Raw genomic sequence first — 14,701 nt, 5'->3', positions numbered from 1 at the left:
AGATTTCTAATCACATCACACAATTGTTTGTGAGTCCTTTACTGAAATTCACTTCTATCACCAGAGTAATTTTTCAGACTATAAGATGCATCAAGATTTCGAAGAGGTAAGTAAGAAAAAACGTTTTTGCCCTCCGCTAACCTCCAGGAGCATTCTGCAGACCTCCCAAATTCTCTCCACATCTGTTTTCACATGGGGCGGGGCTTTGGGAGGTCAAAAATGGCTGTATAAGGCGCAGCAACATGTCCACCCTGTTTTTTTTGGGGGGGGGTGTCTTATACTCTGAAAAATATGGTATTTAGGAAGTGTAATGGTATCTGAAAATGACTTTAGGGATGAGGAGAAGAGAGGCTGCCTGGGGAAGGATCAGATCAGAGGGGAGAATCCTGCAGCTGCATAATGGGAGAGAAGGAAACTCAGGATCCTGGCTAACATTTCAGGCTGAAAAAAAGTTGGTGGAGATTTGTTCTTTCAGATTTGCAACATTTGGTTAATGTTGCCTTACCATCAAGGAGAATTAGCACATCTGTAGGTGTTTTCCATCAGGATGACAAGGGAGATGATGAGCCTGACACCTTTCTTCTTGATAAACCTCCATGCCTTCTGGGAATCTACCTGTGGTTTCTAAAGAGTTTATGCATCATCTTTTTTTCTCTCTCTGTTCATTTTATTTCTCATCTGCTCTTGAATGTTCCCTATAATTGACCTATTGTGTCAATTATATTTTCTCTCTGTTTTGTCAGTATATGATTCACAATTTTTCCTCCAACTTTTTCATTCACGTTTGAAGATAATGGCAGTATTATTTAACCATATTTGTAGATTACACAATTGTAGAAGAAAGACTGAATGTGGGATAAGAAACAATGTTTTCTCTATTTCAAATTCATGGATGTTCCCATTCTAGTTTCATCCCTTTCTGGAGAAGAATGAATATTGGAATATTTCAGACATGGAACTGTACTTGGATCAAAATGGAGAGATAAAAGCAGATCTGGCCATTAGCAGCACCTTGGTTCTCCCCGAGAAGGATGTCAAGGAAGAGACTCTGGCGTATTTTATAAGACAGAGATTTTCTATCAACCAAGATGCTCTTTCACGGCTAAAGTTGCTTAATAAGGTGGGAGAAAATTGGCTGTCTTTTCTGTTTTCCAAAGCCTGAGGTCCCATTTCAAGTGAGAAAAGCCTAGAGTCTCCAGGGTGATTGGCATCCAAGCCAGTTGGTGTCATCTAATTGTTGTTTGTTTGTTTGTTTATTTGTTTATTTGTTTGTTTGTTTGTGTTGGAAGGGACCTTACAGGTCTTATAGTCCAACCCCCTACCAATGCAAGAGATCCTACGTCACCCCAGACCAATAGCATTCCAATCTTTTCTTGAAAGTCTCTAGTGTTGGAGCATTCACCACCTCTGCAAGCAAGCCATTCCACTGGTTGATTGCTCTCACCATCAGAAAGTTCTTCCTTATTTCCAGGTTATTTATTCATTTTATTTATTTAATTTGACTTCTATGCCGCCCAATCCCAAAGGACATACAGTATAAGCAGTATAAGATTACAATTAACAACAATAATAAAAAGAAGTCAAGGGGAAAAAAACCTAATTTCTAAAATCATCGTTAAAACTAAGATAATTTAATGGCATACATAGAGGTTGGATCTCTCTTTGGTCAGCTTCCATCCATTGCTCCTTGTCTGGCCTTCTGGTGCTACAGAAAACAATGTGACCCCCTCCTCTCTGTGGCAGCCCCTTAAGTATTTGAAGACTGCTATCATATCCTCCCTGGACCTCCTCTTTGCTAGACTATCCATGCCCAGTTCCTGCAAACTTTTCTCGTATGCCTTAATTTCTAGTCCCTTTATCATTCTGGTTGCTCTCTTCTACATTTTCTCTAGAGCAGTGATGGCAAACCTTTTTCTCCTTGGGTGCCGAAAGAACATGGACATGCGCTATCATGCATGTGCAAGTGCCCATACCCATAATTCAATGCCTGGGGAGGGCAAAAACAGCTCCCCCCCGAGGCCCTCTGGAGGTCAGGAACAGGCTGTTTTCCCAACTTCTGTTGGGCCCAGTAGCCTCATGTTTTGCCCTCCAAAGGTTTCCCTGGAGCTGGGGGAAGGTAAAATCGCCCACCTCCCTGGAGGCTCTCTGGAAGCCAAAAACGCCCTCCCAGAGCCTCCGTGTGAGCCAAAAATCAGCTGGCCAGCACACACATGCATGTTGGAGCGGAGCTAGGGCAATGGCTTACGTACCAGCAGATGTGGCTCCACGTTCCACCAGTGGCACCCGTGTCATAATTTCACCATCACTGATATGTAACATTCGCCGACCAGGGGGCTAAGGTCTAATTGCCCCAAGCCTGGTGACATAAATGAGTCTTAACACTCTTACGGAAATGAAATTGGTTTGGCATGATTTGTTCCTCACAAACCCATGTTGGCTTTGGTTGTTATGTTATTTGTCTCTAGGTAGTGGCAGATCTGCTTCTTGATTATTTTTTCTAGTATTTTCCCAGATATTGACGTTAGCCTGATCGGTCTGTAGTTTTCTGGATGAGGGTTTTTTTTGCCCTTTTTATAGATGGGAACCACATCGGCATGTTTCCAATTGTCTGGTAGTTCTCCTGTGAGTCACGATCATTGGATGATGTGGTAAAGTGGTTTGGTGATGACCTCTGCTCATTATTTTAGGACTCTGGGATGTAGTCCATGTGGTCCTGGTGATTTGTACTCGTTGAGTTTCAACAGGTGGTCTATTATTGTGTTTTTGTTTATGTGGAGTTGAGTTCAACTGTATTTCCTGCAGCTGTGTTACACATTTGTTGGTTTACAGTTTCTTTGTGAGTGAAGACTGATGCGAAGAATATGTTGAGTAGTTCTGCTTTGTCTCTGTTGTCTGTTATTTCTCTGCCATCTTCTCTTTTTAGAGGACCAACTATTTCTTTTGGTTATTTTTTTATTCTGTATATGTTGGAAGAAACATTCTTTTATTGTCTTTGACTTTTGTTGCTAGTCTTAGTTCGTTCTTGGCCTTTGTTGTCCTGATTTTTTCTTTGCAGATTCTGGCTGTCTGTTAGTACTCAGTTATGTATCCTTCTTTCCATTTTTTGTATTTGTCTTTTTTTTTCATTCAGTTTGTCTGTGAGGTCTCTGTGTAGCCATGCTGGTTTCTTTTTGGATTTAGATTTTGTGTATTTTTTTTCATCAGAATTGTGTTGTTCTGGGCTTCTATGATCATGGTGTTTAAGGTCTCCCAAGCTCCTTGTGTGGTTTTGCCTTTTAGGGCTTCTATCCAGGGGACCGCTCTCAGGTTTTCTCGAAGTTTGTTGAAGCCCACTTTTCTAAAATCCAAGGCATTAGTGTTGTTGGGCATGTCAGCATTATGTTAGCATTATGTTGAACTTTATAATGGTGTGGTGGCTTTCAACCAGTGCCCCTTCAGTTTCAACTCCTTCTATCACTTCTTCTCTATTTGTGAGAATTAGGTCTAGTGTGGCTGCCCCTCTAGTTTCTTCCTCCTCTTTTTGGACAATGAAGTTGTCTGCAAAGCTGGTTAGAAATTTGTTTGATTTTTTGCTTGGTGCAGAATTGGTTTTCCAATTGATGTCTGGGTAATTGAAGTCTCCCATTATTACAGTGTGTTAGCTGGTTGGTAAAATGGCTGTCCATTATATCTGTTTGGTTTGGTGGCTTGTAGCATACTCTCCTACAGTTGTGTCACTTTTTTTCCTTTGTGTTCCTTTGAGTCTTCGGAGTCTTCGGAGAGGGGCGGCATACAAATCTAAATAATAAATAAAATAAATAAATATGCTTTCGAGGGGGGGTTCTTCTCGTTACTTGTATCTCTGTGGCATTGTAGTCATCCTTTATGTACAGTGCAACTCCACCACCTTGTTTGTATGATCTATTTTTTTAAAAAGTTTGTATCCTTTTATCTCTGTGTTTCATCCCACCAGGTTTCAGTTATTCCAACTATATTAGTATTTCCAGTTTACCCTGTTTGTTCCCAAGGCTTTGTGTGTTTGTATACAGGCATTTGAGTTCTTTGTGCCTGGTTCTAAGTGAGCTCTTTGTGTCTTTTGATTGGTGTTTTAGTTTGTCCCCATTCTCTGCCCTCTTTGATTCATCGTTTGTCTTGTGGGCTAGAGGTCTTTGTTTGGAGCTGGGAGTCCTAAAGTCTGGTCACCTACCCAACTCAGTTTTAGTTTAATCCTGCTGTTCTGTTCACAAAGACTATGCACTTGTACTGTTCCCGGGTCTATTTGACCTGAACTAAAAATGGTTTATTTTAGCTACTTTTTTTTTTTTTTGAAAAATGAAATGAAAAAATTAATGTTTGTTTATTTTGCTCAGAAAAGCCCCCCCCCCCCCCCCCCCCCGGCTGTTTGCAATTATGTTTGCTTTATATATAGACCAGGCTGCAAGTTCCAAATTACATCCTTGTTTTTAATACAATGGGTTTCTTTCATATTTACTTTTCTGTGTACTTCATCCAGTGGTGGGCTGCAGGTAGAATAAACAGGTATGCAGTATCGGTAGCAAAATTTTGCTTGGCTTATATTCAAGTAAAATTTTGCAGAATTTTGGCAAAATTGAGACCCCAATTATGAGTACTCTCCTTTTTTTTTTTTGGCTAGGATTTTTTGGGCAGTTCCTTTTTTGTCGTGGTGGTGTCTGGTGGTGCTGTTTTAGGAGGATTATTATTGTTATTGTTTTGAGGATGATTATAGTTCTTCAATAGACAGGACCTAAGTGGAGTAGCTTTGCCATGTTTTATGGAAATCTTTCAAGATCTTACTGGTCAGAGATTTCTTTCTTCATCATAGTTTTATTCTACATTAAAAAACTGAATGAAGTAAAAGTTTTCTAAATCTTTTACAGTAAACTTCATTCTCAGTTTTAATATGAATATACTGTATCAACATACTTAAATCTTTTTTTTAATTCCATCCCTCCAGACTTCATTAAACAGAAAAGTACTTTATTGTAATGTTAAAACCCAAAAGGAAAAGGGAGGAATTAAATGAAGAATCTGCCAGTTGTTATACCTCCTGCATCTGTTTAGAAGAAGTCAGAGATTTTATATTTGCTTCAGGGAAGACCAGAGGTTAATTGTCTCCTGCCATTTTTATCTCCGTTTTCTATGGATGGAGAATCCTAACATATTCCTTAACACATTCACTTTTCTTCTTCTTAGTCCCTGCCTGAGTCCCAATGTGTGGAAAGTTGTCATCCTGGATTTGTCAAGAGGGCTCGAGAAGGAGAGCCAGGTTGCTGCTATGACTGTGTTCCTTGTCCGGAGGGGACCTTCTCCACTCAGGAAGGTGGGTGACACTGAGGAAAATGGGAGGCTTTGTGCAACTGGATCCATCCATAACATTTTCGTGAAAGTGCAAGTTAAAAGGGAGATTGGAGCAAACCTGTTTTTTTTTTATTTTTAACCTGCACAATTTCTTATCTAAAAGGAAATAAATCAAAAGGACTTTGAAGGAGGGCTGAGAAGAGATGGGAGGAGGGGTTGGGAGACTGGGGAAGCTTTACTAACAGCAGAGGAAATACTTCCTACACTCTTTAGTTTGGATAAATGCTGCTAAGTTTACCTTTCAAGGAACATCTGAGATCTTTGAAACTTTGTTTTAGGTCCACCTACTGAAAGATTCAATTCACTGTTTATTGGCCTCCCTTTGAGGATCACTGAGAAGGTATCAATAGTCCATAATGTAGTGCTTTGGGTTACAAAAATATTCTGGCAGTCATGCACATCAATCAATCAATCAATCAATCAATCAATCAGAATAGAGCTGGCAGGGACCTTGGAGGACTTTTAATCCTATCCCCTGTTCAAGCAGGAGGGCTTATATCATTTCAGACAAATGACTGTCCAGTCTCTTCTTTTTAAAAATTATTTTGTATTATTTTCAAATATTTTATACCGTACTTCAAACAACAAAAATATGACAGCATGTCAACACAATAAACATACATTTCAATGCAACATTATATATCAAATCATTTTTTGACTTACGAGTCTGTCCGTCCATATAATGTGGATAAATGCTCAGGTTTTTATAAGTGTTCTTATATTCGTCAAAATGGACAGTCACGATTTCATGTAAATATACAATATACAAACTAAATATAAACTTTGACTATAAAGTTTAACTCCGTTCTATTTGTTTAATGTACTGTCTTTCTTGCCAACATTTGCTTTTTAATTTATTTGGAGTATAGAAACATAGAAACAAAGAAGATTGACGGCAGAAAAAGACCTCATGGTTCATCTAGTCTGCCCTTACACAATTTCCTGTATTTTATCTTAGGATGGATATATTTTTATCCCAGGCATGTTTAAATTCAGTTACTGTGGATTTACCAACCACGTCTGCTGGAAGTTTGTTCCAAGCATCTACTACTCTTAGTATTCCTAAGGAGCCTTTCAGTCTCTCTGATAAATATCACTCTGTCAGAGTGAATGGACCTTAGTAAAGTATACACTTAAAAAACATTTCCATTTCCTAAAAAGGGGGGCTGTAAATTTGCTCTTAGATTTTTCTGCTTCCAGGCATTCTACATGAAAGAGTCATTTCATGTGTTCTATTACCATGGCTACTGTTGGCACTGTGGGTTCCAGCCAACATTTTAATAAACACTTTTTGCTGACCAGCAATAAAACATGTAAGAGTTTGGGTTTACCCGGGGAATTCTGTGGCTCACCATTGGACGTTTCAAAGTCACAATGAAATAGACATAATTTGGAAGAAAGGTTGTTTTCCCTAGGCCAGGGGTAGGCAAGCTTAAATATTCAAAGAGCCATTGGATCCGTTTCCCACCGAAAAAACCCGCCAGGAGCCACAAAACCTGGATGGGTGTGGCAACTGACATCACTTACTCTTACCCAGTCACATGACCCCCCCCCAGCCACGCCTACCAAGCCGGTCATTAGGATAGAGAACTGAGAACCACAAAACCCTTCTATCTATTTCTCTCTCCCCCCCTCTGTCTCTGTGTCTCTCTCTCTCTCCCTCTCTATCTCCCCCACTCTTTCTGTATCTCTTTCCCTCTCTCTGGATTTCTCTATGGTTCTCTCCCCTTTTCCCTTCTATCTCCCACTTCTTCCAGCACACTTTATATAAACTAGCCCCTTTTACAATATGACTTATAACAGTTCATTTAGTGATTGTTCAAAGTTACAATAGCACACAAAAAAGTAATTTATGACTGTTTTTCACACTAAAGTCTGTTGCAGAATCCTCACATGATCAAAGTTCAGATGCTTAGCAGCTAATTCATATTTATGACAGTTGCAGTGTCCAGGGGTCATATGATCCCCTTTTGTAACCTTCTGACAAAATCTTTTTTTAATTCCTTCTTTTATCATAACCAAAAACCTCTTAAAAATATCTTTAGGTATGTAATCAAACATGTTATCTTCATGTCCATTACAATATCATTATAATTTTCTTAATAATTGGGATTTCCTATATTATTTCAAAACAGTTGCTTAAATCAAACCTCCATATGATAAATATTCAGATTTTCCATTTAAAACATATTCCATAAGTTAAAATCATTACTATCTCAATAGATCACTAAATAACAATTTGGGGTTACACAATCATTAATTGTAAAATCTTTCTTCTACAAGATGATCAAGATGATTGAGGTGGTATGATTGCAGTTTGTTATAAGGCAAGTCAGAGACAGTTCTAGTTACAGGACTCCTTATATAAGCCAACCTTTTTAAATTAAACAAAATGATAAGAATAATATAAAATTTAACAAATAACACTGTTCTAAATATTGCTAAAAAGAAATTTACATAATTCTCCGCAGTCTGCACTGGTTGCCGATCAGTTTCCGGTCACAATTCAAAGTGTTGGTTATGACCTATAAAGCCTTTCATGGCATTGGACCAGAATATCTCCGGGACTGCCTTCTGCCGCACGAATCCCAGCAACCAGTTAGGTCCTACAGAGTGGGCCTTCTCCGGGTCCCATCAACTACACAGTGTCATTTGGCGGGGCCCAGGGGAAGAGCCTTCTCTGTGGTGGCCCCGGCCCTCTGGAACCAACTCCCCCCAGAGATCAGAATTGCCTCCACCCTCCTCGCCTTTCGTAAGCTCCTTAAAACCCACCTGTGTCATCAGGCATGGGGGAATTGAGATATACTTTCCCCCTAGGCCTATACAATTTATGCATGGTATGTTTGTGTGTATGTTTGGTTTTTAATAAGGGCTTTTAGTAATTTAAATATTAGATTTGTTTTATGCTCTTTCTTATTATTGTTGTTAGCTGCCCCGAGTCTACGGAGAGGGGCGGCATACAAATCTAATAAATAAGTAAATATTACCCTAGAATTTAAATCAGTGACCTCCTTTTTTTTTGGTAACAGGTGGCCAAACTCCATCGTTCCTTCCATTAAGTGTAGTATTTTTATCATAACCTTTTAAAATACATAACTAATAGTCACAAGACAAGTAGTACAAATTCACCCCCTTTTGCTAGATGCCATCTGCTGCCAATTGGTAGAATTGTTATTAGGAGTAACCATGCAGCACCCAGCATGTGCAATATGAATGTTGGATACATATCAGGTTGTCTGAAGAAGCAAGGATTAACCAAAATCATCACAATTTCTGTTTTGTGTATGATGAAATCGCTCAAAGAGTATTATTTTTTTGTTGCCGAGGACGTAGCATGTTTCAGAGCTGGACAGTCTTCTTCTTGCAAAGGTGCCCTGTAGTGGTCCAGTCTCTTCTTAAAAACCGCCAATGTTGAAGAACTCACAATTTCTGCATGCCAGCTGTTCCACTAGTTAAGTGCTCTAACTGTTAGGAAGTTTCTCCTTAATTCCATTTTACTTCCAGATGTTACAGAATACCATAGGCATCCTCCAAGTCCAATATATTAACTTCCATGGGGCAGGACTCAGGATGTTTTGTTAAAAAGATGATATGATTCATTATTAACCTCTAATAATGTAGGTTCCTATGAAGATTCTACACATTACACAGAAAATAATTAACATCCTATGACTCCCCTCAACTTCATTGACCTGGCTACATTTTGAAAAATATCCTTCTTAGCTCTTTTTAATTGAATTGTTTAGATATATGCCTTGGAATATGTATTTGGAATTAGGTGTTGTCCAAAAATGGTATTTCTTGTAATTAAAAAAATAAAAATATTAAATAAATATTGCTTCTTGTTTTTCAGATACTGAAAAATGCATCAAGTGTCCAGATAATAAATATCCTAATGAGCACAGAGTGCAATGTATCTCGAAAGTTATAACCTTCCTGTCTTATGAAGAACATCTGGGCATCATCCTGGCCTCTTTTGCCCTACTCTTCTTCCTAAAAACAGGCCTTGCTTTAATCATCTTCATTAAATACAGAGAAACTCCCCTTGTCAAAGCCAACAACCGGGACCTCTCCTACATCCTCCTGGTCTCCCTCCTGTTTTGCTTCTTGTCTTCTTCTCTCTTCATTGGTCAACCAAGGAAAGCCACCTGCCTTCTCCGACAGACAGTTTTCAGCATCATCTTCTCAGTTGCTGTTTCTTCTCTCTTGGCCAAAACCATCACAGTGGTGCTAGCTTTTCTGGCTACAAAACCAGGAAACCAAATGAACAGATGGTTGGGGAAGAGCTTGGCCAACTCCATTATCCTTTCTTCTTCTGCTGTCCAAATTGTCATCTGCTCCATCTGGCTGGGAGTTTCTCCCCCCTTCCCTGACTCTGACCTCCACTCCCAGCATGGAGAGATCATCCTGCAATGCAACGAAGGGGCTGTTGTCATGTTCTACATCACCCTCAGCTACATGGGCTTCCTGGCTGCCATCTGCTTCACGGTGGCTTTCCTGGCCAGGAATCTGCCTGGGGCCTTCAACGAAGCCAAGCTGATCACCTTCAGCATGCTGGTCTTCTGCAGTGTCTGGGTGACTTTTGTGCCCACCTACCTGAGCACCAAAGGGAAATACATGGTGGCAGTTCAGATCTTTTCCATCCTGGCCTCCAGTGCTGGTCTGCTAGGTTGCATCTTCATCCCCAAGTGCTACATTATCCTTCTAAGGCCAGACCTGAACACAAAGGAGCATCTCACAGCCAGAACAAATGTAAAAACATGATATATAACAGCATTGTGATGTTGGAAAAATTGTTAACATGACTTTTATCTGACTTCCATTTAGATAGTACACAAGAGTCAAAGAGAAACATATCCATATGTTTCAAAATGGGAAATTGTTGAACGATGCGAATTCTTGCAGCTCTGTCTCCTTTCAATAAATCTTGCTAAAGAGATCTCTGTAATATTCAGAGGAATTCAGCTGTTCAGCAACAGCTATTGAATGTGAATGCATATAGAAAATACTGTGGGCACTCTTTCCTATTGACAGCAGCTAAAAGTGTTTGTGAGAGAGAATGAGTAGGAAAAGAGGTCAGGACGAAGCTGTTGGAACCATGTACCAGCCCGGTTGCCTGATCCTCTCTGTGAGAATGGCAGAATTATGTGAAATGCTGTGTTTGATTGGTTCTCAGATTGGGAAATCTTCATCCCTCTTATATAATTATTTCTTTTAAAAAACTTTTTTTTAAGTTTATGTAATTCTTTTTTGATTTTCTGATAAAACCTCCTGTACAGAAAATGTTTAGCAGAACAGCTGTTTGGGATTTCAGTTTGAGATTATTATTATTTTTTTGTTTCTGTACTTCACCCCCAAATTTTAAAAAATAAAGTAAATTTAAAACATAAAGTATGCAATGAAATTTCCATTGTGTTTTTTTCTTTTAAGCAGAGAAATAGAATAGCAGTTTTCAGGCCCTTTAATTTTCCACTCTACAATTTCTGCCGAAACATTTTCTCTGCTCCACTTCCAAGCTTGTGTTGTCTGTGAAAGGCTGGAGAAGATGTCCAGAGAAAAAGGACCTTTAGACTCTTCCCAGGAGGAGGTTGAAGGGATCTTGTCTAAATGCAGGTCATAAATGTTCAATGCTGCATAATATTCATCCAGGTCCAAGAAGGGGGTGAATAAGGGTGGGAACCAGTGATGGGATTCAAGTAATTTAACAACCTGTTCTCCGCCCTAATGATTTCTTCCAACAACCAGTTTGCCAAATTGCTCAGAAAATTAAAACCATGTAGCAGCAAAAGCGAAGGTTGACACCCATTGTCATCATGGAACTTGGTGCCACTTGGAATTTCACAAACCACATCAAGAAATTGCAGCTTCCTGCAATAACACCAGCAGAACTGCAAAAAAACTGCGCTACTCAGAACATCACATTTTAAGAATATATCTGGTTGATACCTAGGACGCTGGCAGCAACCCATATTAACCATTAGTCAGTGGTATTTGGGACACTTTTTAAAATGTTCATTTGACTGAATTTCATGTTTAATGAATAATAATAATAATAATAATAATAATAACAACAACAACAACAACAACAACAACAACATGTTTCTCCTATAAGATATCTTTTCAGCACATCTGTTGAAATAAGCTGCCCCCCCTCCAAAATAAGCCCCCTTCCCCAATTACCTACATGCACCCCCTGCCCCATCTGCCATCCTCAAATTGTGCCCGAACATCTTACCAAAGTGTTGGTTGCTTCTGCTGCTGCGCCCGGCTAGAGCTTTGTCTGTCAGTTCAGGTTTGGTCTCCAGTTGCTTCTGCTCGGTGGGGATGGCTGAGGTGCTGCAGGTGTTGCTGCTGCCTTTGCTGCCACTGTGTAGAAACATAAAAACATAGAAGATTGACGGCAGAAAAAGACCTCATGGTCCATCTAGTCTTCCCTTATACTATTTCCTGTATTTTATCTTAGGATGGGCATATGTTTAACCCAGGCATGTTTAAATTCAGTTACTGTGGATTTACCAACCATGTCTGCTGAAAGTTTGTTCCAAGCATCTACTACTCTTTCAGTAAAATAATATTTTCTCATGTAGCTTCTGATCTTTCCCCCAACTAACCTCAGATTGTGTCCCCTTGTTCTTGTGTTCACTTTCCTATTAAAAACACTTCCCTCCTGAACCTTATTTAATCCTTTAATATATTTAAATGTTTTCCTTCTGTCCTGCAGACTATACAGATTGAGTTCATTAAGTCTTTCCTGATACGTTTTATGCTTAAGACCTTCCACCATTGTTGTAGCCCGTCTTTGGACCCGTTCAATTTTGTCAATATCTTTTTGTAGGTGAGGTCTCCAGAACTGAACAAAGTATTCCAAATGGGGTCTCACCAGCGCTCTATGCAGCGGGATCACAATCTCCCTGTTCCTGCTTGTTATACCTCTAGCTATGCAGCCAAGCATCCTACTTGCTTTTCCTACCACCTGACCGCACTGTTCACCCATTTTGAGACTGTCAGAAATCACTACCCCTAAATCCTTCTCTACTCAGATGGAGGATTCCTTTTCCCCAAATGGAGGCCCCCCCCCTGCCCCCCTGCAGGGCAAGCTCAGCTTCAGTTAGGGAGCCCTGGCCATGGCCGAGTCAGCTCAGCTGTGACTGTCAGGGCTGCCCGGTGTCTCCCTGCAGGGCACCTGGGAAGAGTAAGCGGAGCCTGCGGGAGGAAGGGAGGGCAGGCAAGGGTCCTGTGAGGCTCCCCTCCCCAAGAAGAGTCTGGCTTCATCGCCATCCCAAGATGGAGGGGCTTCCTGGGCAGGCTGGTGGGGGCTCCGGTCAGTCAGTGCTGTTAAGGAGTGTGCAAAGTGACCTCTGACTGGTCCAAGGTAGAAGCACACAGAGGGAACGTGGAGTAATAGATACCCAGCTGAGAGCCCAGAGGTAACGATTCAGTCATACAATTCAGTTACATTCAGTGTATAAAATATTTATTTTTGCAACTATCTTAAGTCAAGAACAATGCTAGTCATACACAATTACATCAATCAATATCTCTCAATACATATACAATACTACAAGCTTACTTGTTCAGTTTACAAATACACAAACCATCATTTAAACACCCAGTTCTACAGCATAGTCACAAAGACAAACAACAAATAGCAATGATAGCAGAGAATAGGAGAGGGAGAGAGAGTCAGACTTCTAATTTTTTTTCGGTGTGAGCGGAAAAGTATAGTGTCTGAGTGGCAGTCCCTCTGGGACTGGGTGGCATAGAAGTCAAAAATAAATAAATAAATAAAAATAAATAATTAAAATTCCCTTCTTTTTTATTAAAAGAAAACAATAATAAAACAAAACCAAAATGTATTACTATTCAAACTAAAACAACCAGCACAATTAAAAACACAACTAATAATAAACCCATGCTTTAAAATCTTCATTTCTTAAATATTTATCATAGTATTATAGTAATCTAGTAATACTGTACTATGAAAATCTATCTGAACACCAATGCATCAATTAATATATTTCCATATTTACTTTTCTATTTCATTCAATATTTCCAAGCTCAATTAATTTTAGGCACTTACTTACTTACTTATTTATTTATTAGATTTGTATGTCGCCTCTCTCTGTAGACTTAGCATTTACTATTATTAACTTTCATCAATCTTCTGCATTTCCAAGAATATTTTTAAAATTCATAATGCAAACTCATAAAACCACATAGTACATATCATAAAACCCTTATTTATCATATATATCTTCCATTAATTTTACCTATGTGATTCTATATAGTTCTAAAAGTCTAATCCGGTTTTACTAATTAATACATCCTTTTCTCTCTCTCTGCTTTCTTTTTCTCTCTCTCTCCCTCCCCTCTTCTCCTCTTTCTTTCTCTCCCTTCCTCCCCCCTTCCTCCCCCCTAAAATTATCAAGTTAAAATACCACCAAACAATCTGGAGTAGAAAACGTGTCAATTTTAACAGTAACCGCCAGTAAACGAACCCCATAAAAGCCCTTTTGCGATCCAGCATCCTTTTTAAAAGTGGGGAAAGGGGCTCGGGAGAAGAAAGTTTAGCCCCGTCTTCACTACGGGGTCATTGAAATGCGAGGGCGGCCCTGGACCTGCTAGGCAGCATTTTGGTGAAAGCAAACGGGAGACTCTGGAGGCCCCTGCAGGGCCCGCTCCACGTAGCCCCAGAACTGCCTGGAATCAGCCTCTTTCCCATTCTGATGCAGAGGCAGCAAAGGCGGAGAGCGGCTGCGGAGGGGACCTCGGGGCTGCCGGACCCTTCCTGGTCTGAGGGGAGGCCGGAAGGAGGGCCAGCTGGGGGGAGCCCCTTTCCAGAGCCCCCCCCCCGCCTCCAAGGCCCCGCTCCTGGCCCAGTGCCAGGGTGGGGAGGAGACTCGGCTGAACTTCAGCGGGCGGGCAATTATTATTATTTTTATTATTTCTGTCACCTTCATTTCTGTTTTTCTCCTGCTTTCATCTCTCGGGCTGCAGGATTGGGAGAGGCTGATGGAGTGAGCCCCCTCGCGCCGATCAAGCCCCCCCCCCCCCGCGGACTATCTCCAGCGTCTGGATACAGAGCACCCAGGGACACGCCCTTCCGCTTCCCCTCAGTTGCCGCCGTGCGCGCCCTGTCACTTGTCCCTGCCGACAGCGCCGCCATTTTGGATGCCCGTTGTGACTAGCCACCCCCATCCAAACTGAGGGGGGGGGGGTGCCGGCAAGGACCCCACGGGAAACGCCCAACGCCGGGCAAGTGACACGGCGCCCGCGGCGGCAACTGAGGGGAAGCTAGAGGGCGTCCCTCGGCGCTCTATATCCAGACGCTAGAGCAGTGTTA

At 40.7% G+C, this 14,701-nt stretch overlaps 1 long non-coding RNA gene across 3 annotated transcripts in view; it reads right to left on the bottom strand.

The window, feature by feature from the left end:
* LOC139155139 (uncharacterized) overlaps positions 1-14,401 on the bottom strand; it is a 115,786-nt gene extending 101,385 nt beyond the window's left edge. Inside the window, exons 1-3 of one of the 3 annotated variants that reach the window (XR_011557034.1) lie at positions 14,313-14,401; positions 11,594-11,724; positions 4,750-4,829 (exon numbers count right to left, since the gene is read on the bottom strand). This is a non-coding gene — a long non-coding RNA (uncharacterized lncRNA). Of the gene's footprint in view, positions 1-4,749; positions 4,830-9,997; positions 10,075-11,593; positions 11,725-14,312 lie in introns of those variants that run through there. The other 2 variants (XR_011557033.1, XR_011557035.1) reach the window with 2 other exon arrangements.
* Positions 14,402-14,701: the final 300 nt, after the last annotated feature.

Source organism: Erythrolamprus reginae (assembly GCF_031021105.1).
Source record: "Erythrolamprus reginae isolate rEryReg1 chromosome 13 unlocalized genomic scaffold, rEryReg1.hap1 SUPER_13_unloc_11, whole genome shotgun sequence".
NCBI classification, from domain to species: domain Eukaryota; kingdom Metazoa; phylum Chordata; class Lepidosauria; order Squamata; family Dipsadidae; genus Erythrolamprus; species Erythrolamprus reginae.
The sequence above is the reverse complement of the archived record's forward strand: the minus strand, read 5'-3'. Positions and strand labels throughout refer to the sequence as shown.